Below are 7,908 nucleotides of genomic sequence, written 5' to 3' on the forward strand. Positions count from 1 at the left end.
GGTGGATCTAAAACGAATGGTGACACGATAAGAGGTCATCAAAGAGAGGGAGGCTCTCGTCCAGGGGGAGCTTCAAAGAATCACGGTAATAGTAGAAGGTTCGAAGGCGATTACTACAATTGCGGGAAGAAAGGCCACATGGCGAAAGACCGCTGGTCTAAGAAAAAGCATGCTGAAAGTAATGCTGCTACTTCCAATTCTAAAGAGAAAATCGAAGATGGATGGGATGTTGAAGCATCGTTTGTAAAGGAAGAAGAAGAAGTAGCTCTTACAGCTACATTTGAACGGATTGACTACGAGAATGACTGGATCGTAGACTCGGGGTGCTCAAATCACATGACAGGTGATAGACAGAAGTTGCAAAATTTGTCCGAGTATAAGGGAAGTCGTGTGGTGGTGACAGCTGACAACTCAAGGTTACCGATAGCTCACATCGGTAAGACGATAGTCACACCTCGTTATAATTCTAACCAGGTGCCACTTCAAGATGTCTACCATGTTCCAGGAATGAAGAAAAATTTGTTATCTGTAGCTCAACTAACATCATCAGGCTACTATGTCTTGTTCGGTCCCCAAGATGTGAAGGTATATCGTGACATCAAAATCTCATAAAAGCCAACGATGGAGGGACGACGATTGGAGTCAGTTTACGTAATGTCAGCAGAGTCTGCATATGTAGACAAGACAAGAAGGAACGAGACAGCAGATTTGTGGCACATGCGGTTGAGTCATGTTAGCTATTCCAAGTTAAGTGTGATGGTAAAGAAGTCGATGCTTAAGGGACTTCCTCAGCTTGACGTGAGAACAGACACGGTCTGTGCAGGATGCCAGTATGGCAAAGCACATCAATTGCCATACGAGAAATCGAAGTTTAAAGCAAAGGAACCATTAGAGTTAGTTCACTCTGATGTGTTCGGGCCAGTCAAGCAACCATCAATCGGCGGAATGCGGTACATGGTAACCTTCATTGATGACTTCTCTAGGTATGTGTGGGTTTTCTTTATGAAAGAAAAATCTGAAACCTTTTCAAAGTTTAAAGAGTTCAAAGAGATAGTTGAAGGAGAAGTAGGAAAGAAGATCCGTTGCTTGCGCACAGACAACGGAGGAGAATATAGCTCGGACGAGTTCTCTCTATACCTACGAGAATGCAAAATACGTCGTCAGTATACATGTGCCAATACACCACAACAGAATGGTGTAGCAGAAAGAAAGAATCGACATCTTGCAGAAACTTGTCGGAGTATGCTACATGCAAAGAATGTACCTGGAAGATTTTGGGCCGAAGCTATGAGAACAGCAACCCATGTGATCAACAAACTTCCTCAACCAAGGTTAGAGTTTGTTTCACCCTTTGAAAAACTGTGGGACATAAAGCCTACAGTTAGCTACTTTCGAGTATTCGGATGTGTATGCTATGTATTTGTTCCTGATCATTTACGTAGCAAGTTCGATAAGAAAGCAGTCAGATGTATCTTTGTTGGATACGATAATCAGAGAAAGGGGTGGAGATGCTGTGATCCTACAACTGGAAGGTGTTATACATCGCGAGATGTGGTATTCGACGAAGCATCTTCTTGGTGGTCCTCAGGAAAAGAGGTGTTGCCAGACTCAAGAGAATTCGAAGACAAACTACAACAAAAGATGGAGGAGCACACTGTCAACATTCAACCAAGTTCAGATGAGGCTGGAGATCTGCATGACAGTGATGGTGATCAAGAGATGGCCCAGAATCCTTGGGAAACTGGTGTGTATCAACAAGAAGATCATCATGGAGAAACGGAAGTATCAACTCCACAATCACAACTGAGAAGGTCAAACAGAATTCGCAAACCAAATCCCAAATATGCCAATGCAGCCATAGCTGAAGAAGCAACTGCTAAAGAACCCGAGACATTTGAAGAAGCATCACAAAACTCTGAGTGGATCAAAGCTATGGAAGAAGAAGTCACAGCGTTAAAGCAAAATCAGACCTGGGATCTGGTGCCAAAGCCAAAAGATGTGAAACCCATATCCTGCAAATGGGTTTACAAGATAAAGCGTCGTCCAAATGGATCAATTGAGAGGTATAAGGCTAGACTGGTGGCTCGAGGGTTTTCTCAACAAAATGGGCTAGACTATGATGAAACATTTAGTCCGGTGGCGAAACTTACAACTGTACGAGTCCTACTAGCACTTGCAGCCACCAAAGATTGGAACCTGTGGTAGATGGATGTGAAGAATGCCTTTCTACACGGGGAGTTAGATCGAGAGATCCATATGATCCAGCCAACAGGTTTTCAAAACCAAGATCATCCTGAGTATGTGTGTAAACTGCGAAAGGCACTCTACGGATTAAAACAAGCACCAAGGGCATGGTACGGTAAGATTTCTGAATTTCTTACTCAAGGTGGCTATTCAGTAACATCTGCAGATTCCAGTTTGTTTGTTAAAGCTAATGGAGGAAAATTAGCTATCGTGCTTGTGTACGTGGATGATTTAATCATAACGGGTGATGATGAGGCAGAAATCCTTCGAACAAAGGAGAATCTATCTGTTCGTTTCCAAATGAAAGAACTTGGACAACTCAAGCACTTCCTTGGTTTAGTAGTTGATCATACACAAGAAGGAATATTTCTCTGCCAGCAAAAATATTCTAGAGATTTATTGAAGAAGTTCGGAATGCTCGAAAGTAAACCAATCTCAACACCAATGGAACCAAATGCTAAGCTGTGTGCACATGAAGGAAAAGACTTGAAAGATGCAACGATGTATCGACAACTGGTAGGTAGTCTTATCTACTTGACTTTGACTCGACCTGACATTTCTTATGCAGTTGGTGTGATGAGTCGGTACATGCAAAATCCAAAGAAGCCACATTTGGAAGCAGTCCGACGAATACTAAGATACGTGAAGGGTACAATTGACTATGGTCTTTTGTACAAGAAAGACAAAGATTGCAAGCTAGTTGGCTACTGTGATGCTGACTATGCAGGAGATCACGACACTCGCCGATCAACTACTGGGTATATGTTTACTCTTGGATCGGGAGTGATTTCTTGGTGTAGCAAGAGACAACCGACTGTGTCTTTATCAACAACAGAAGCAGAATATCGAGCAGCAGCAACAGCAGCTCAAGAGAGTATGTGGCTGATACAGTTGATGAATGATCTACATCAATCAATAAATTATGCGGTTCTATTATACTGTGATAACCAGTCAGCAATCCGCTTGACAGAGAATCCAGTTTTTCATGCAAGAACTAAACATGTGGAAGTGCATTATCATTTTGTTAGAGAAAAGGTTCTTCAAGAAGATATAGAAATGAGACAAATCAAAATAGATGATCAAGTTGCAGACTTGCTCACAAAAGGATTGAGTACTGGCAAGTTTGAAAACTTTCGTCGTCAACTCAACATGGTGCAAAGAGTAAGAGCTGGTGTTGAGGGGGAGTGTTAAAATTCAACACCAGCCCAAATTGGAAAAGCCCACATTTATTGTCCAAGCCCAATAGTTATTTATACCCCAATTTCTAGAATCTTCCTAGAGAAAACTCTAGATGTATTTAGATAAGAGAAAAATAGAAGATTCTAGAATTTTAGATATTTTGGTAGAAAATTCTAGACTAATAGATATTTTTAGAAAGTTCTAGATGACAAAATTGTAACCACTAGATTAAGAATGTGTTGGCACAATCCTAACCATTAGTTAAGGAGGTGCCACTAGTATAAATAGGGGTGAGTCCTCTCATTTTGTAATCAAGTTGTAAGAAACAAGTTGTGAGAAATAAGTTGTGAGTAAGAAGTCTTGAGAGGTTGTAAAAAGTGTGAGTGTTTGTAAAAGTGTGTTTTTCTTAATAGAGTGTTATTTTCTTCTTTAACTTGTGAGTGATATCTTTATTGAGGGTATAGTACAAGTAAATTGTTTACTTGTTTATATCCAATATTTGTGCATTTATAGTCAAGTACTCTAGTTTTTTCCTCAACAGAATCGTTGTGGGCGTTTTAACTTTTGCATGAAATATGTTAGACTTTATATCTAAACTATCAAGGCCAAAATCTTTATTTTATTTTTATTTAAATCAACTTCAAATTAATAATTTCTATTTGGGTAACTGCATACGAAATAACATCTAATTTTTTGAGTTGATTAAGGTGCAAAGATATATATTCATTTCCATGATCGTCGGTTTAATCGTCAAGTTAACTCATTATTTGTTCATGGGAAGAAAATTTAGGTTTAGTTTCTTTTACACTTAGTCGCCAAGTCGACTCGTTGGTTGCTTCAGTCTTGAAGGTCTTTTTGGTCCATCTTTGTGTTGATGATCAAGTCATGAAAGCCACTTTGAGTTCAATCAGTTGCTGGCCAATGGGTTGTCAAGGAGAGTTAAGAGTCTTACTAACTTAGTAGGATTCCAAACTTTTTGGCTAACCTTGTGATATCCAAAAACTTGATCTCATGCCTCTAGAATAAAAAAAAAAATTTATTTTCTTTCTTTTTAATTTTTTTTTTTAATTTATTTTATTATTGGAATTTAAGTTTACCATGAAGTAAACTCAAAAAGAATTAGACATTTATTAAGAGGGAAAGTAGTCTTGAGCTCAAACATTTGTTGAGTTAACTTTTTGTTCTAGTCACGTGGTACAATTGAAATTAGTTTAGTGCTTCGGGAGTTATCGGGTTGACTCACTATTTTAAAGGCGTAACATTGCACAAAAATTAAAGAATTTCAAAAGAAAGCATTGAGTGGATTCAACATTTTTGGGCAACGTGGCATACATGAAATTGCTTTCATCAATTTGCGAGTTAACCCATTATTTTGTGCAAAGTGGCATGTTTGGTTTTGAGAAATGTCCTGTCAAGTTAACCCATTGTGTGACATGGAACGAAAATCAATTTTCACAAATTAGTTTTTATTGAGTCAACTCGGTAGAAATCTGGAATTGGTTAAACTTCAAATTTGGCATGGATTCATCTTTCAACTAAAATAAAATGATGAGATGATGATGATGATCAAAATCATTCCCTCTAGGATAGCATATTGACCTTATTCTACTTAGGTTGACCTTAGTCTAATTGATGTATCGTAGTAGAGACTGACTCTTAAGTCAGACAGAACCGATGCCTAACATTCGGATTCTGTAATTTGACCCACGTACCAAGGATCTCAAACGCAGACCGACTCGAATTTGATTCGGTGTCAATTTTGGTTCTAGACTTAAACTGGGTGGCGACTCCCAAACCGATCTCTCCGAGGGCTCCCTCGAGATTTTCCTCGGCGCCTTCATATATTTACAAAGTCGAGTTCATCATTTTTTATTGTCAAGTTCAACAATTTTACATCAAGATCAATGTTTCCTAGTGTTGAGATCAATATATTTTTTTTAATGTTGATCTCGACAATAAAAATTGTTGAACTCAATTATAAAAATATTTTGAACTCAACAATAAAAATTGTCGAACTCAACAATTTTTAAATTTTTTTTCAAACTCAACAATAAAAAATGTTGAACTCATCAATTAAAAAATGTTAATCTCGATTATAAAAATGTTAAACTTAACAATAAAAAATGGTGAACTCGACAATCTATGGAATTCAGATTTTTTTTCTTATTTTTTCAACTTCGATAGATCTTCTTGAAATATCCAAATAGATCTTCTCGAAATATCCAAATACAAATATTATAATTGTGAAACAGACAAATAAAAAGTTGCAATAAAATCTTCAAAATTTTTAGAATCCCAACTTAGCTCCTCATTTTTTTTACTATGGAAATCCTTTTTGTTTTTGAGGTTTGAAGGTTGAAGGAGATAGATTCTTAAGATTGTAGGATAATATATATATATATTTTTCATGGAGGTTTAAGAAATTGAAGATGGCTGGTTTTAGGTCGGAAACAGTTTTTTACCCCCTAAAAGTTGAATGTGAGTGTATTTAGGTAATTTTTCCTTAATAACTTGGGAAGATAGGGTTATAGGGAGCATATCTAATCGCCCAAAAAGGAAAGAAAGAAGACAAATCCATTCAATTTTTATTCTAGTTGTTCAAGCCATCTTGAATGAAGTCTCTTGTTATTGGATTCTGTTGGATTTTCATCCTAGGATTATTTTTCCTTCTCAGAAACGATAACAAATTTTCTTTTCTCCCACGAAGATTATATTGTATTTGGATTAACTAATATCAACTAGAGTTATTTAGTTATATATAGTTCTATTTCTATGTATTACTTTCTATATAAACCCATTAGAGTTCTTGCAACTGTGAGATTCAACAATAGAAGAAATAAATATTAGATTATGATTAAATTAATTAATTAATTAATTAAAGTTAAATTTAGTTAAATTTCTTTTTATTATTTTTAATTAAACATTAGTATAGTTCTTATAATTATGAGATCAGATAAGAAAAGAATAATTTTTTTATATCAAATGATCTCTTGTAATTGTGAGATCCCCTGATAAAAGAATAATTCATAATTTATATTTCCTTATATAATACGATTACTGCTAGCAACATGAATTATAATTTCTTACTTTCACAACCATATCATATTTAACCCTTCTCATATCCATTTAAGCTGTTGTTTACTACTGGATATGTTGATTACCATTTGATTGCCTGGGCATATTATTTGATGTTTACTACATAATAAAATAAACCATGTTATTTCTATTACCAATGTAACAGTTGTGATAATACTTTAAAAAAAAATAAAAAATCAAATGCCGCTTTTCAAAGTAATTTAAAAATAATCTTTAAATATTGGACAACAGTGTTATTTATTATTTTGAAAAATGAAGAGTCTTAATTATTTAATAATTAAGAATAATGATTTTCTGACGCCCCATCATAGAACCATAGATCATTTGCTTCGGGATACATAGAAACATAAATTTTTTCTTGTGTATCCCGAGGCAAATGATCTACAATTCTGTGATGGGGGTGTGGGAGGTATGTCAGAGTGGGGCACCAGAAAATCACTACTCTTATTTTAATTAGATGTCGTTGAATATTTTTTCTTTTCTTGAAATAAGTTTTCCCAATGTTAGATGAAATATATGATAATGAGGTTTTTTTTTTTTTTTTAATCAAAGAATCTAGGTCTCATAGACCACTCGACTAATTAGTTAGGTTTTTTTTTTTTTTTTTTTGAACCAAGGAATCTGAATTTGGGCCTTATAGAACACCTGACTAATCTTCGGGGCACGTACAAACCCCTCCCCTCACATGCACTGGGCATGGGCGCCGGGGGGGGTATGTCAGAGGAGGGCTTCAGAAAATCATGACTCTTATTTTAATTAGATGTCGTTTGAATATATTTTCTTTTCTTGAAATAAGTTTTCCCAATGTTAGAGGAAATATATGGTAATGAGTTGTTTATTTATTTATTTTTAATTGAAGAATCTAGGTGAAAGCACCCTCGATCCGCGGGGAGCGCGGATCCGCTTTTGACCCTTGAGGTTTGGGAGTCGCCACCTAGTTATTGTGGTCTAGGAACCAAACTGACTCTAACATGGATAAAAAGAACTAATCTATCACAAAAAATCTGGATCCGGGGATCATGTTACGGGGTTGGAAGGTGTTAGGCACCAACCCCGCCCGGCCATGGCCGGTTTCTACTTATCCCAAATAAATCTACATCGCTAATGACAAACCTAGATTAAAAAAATAATAAAAATAAAAAAACTTACCTTCGATCTACAAAAGTACTATTCCCTCAGATCTGGTGAAAATGGCTCCTTGTACCGTATTCCTTACTTAATTCTATCTTCAGATCTGATTTCTGATCTCCGAGGTAAGGTATCTCCTTCTTGGATCTGGGTGCTTCGAATTTGTTGTGGATTTTTAGGATGTTTTTGAGAGGTTTTTGGGTGTTTTTTAGGCTAAAATCAGAGCAGGGGTGTTAGATAAGGAGTTGGGACTCCAAAATT

This window comes from Akebia trifoliata, chromosome 15, assembly GCF_017979445.1.
Source record: "Akebia trifoliata isolate Shusen 1 chromosome 15, ASM1797944v1, whole genome shotgun sequence".
Taxonomy (NCBI): domain Eukaryota; kingdom Viridiplantae; phylum Streptophyta; class Magnoliopsida; order Ranunculales; family Lardizabalaceae; genus Akebia; species Akebia trifoliata.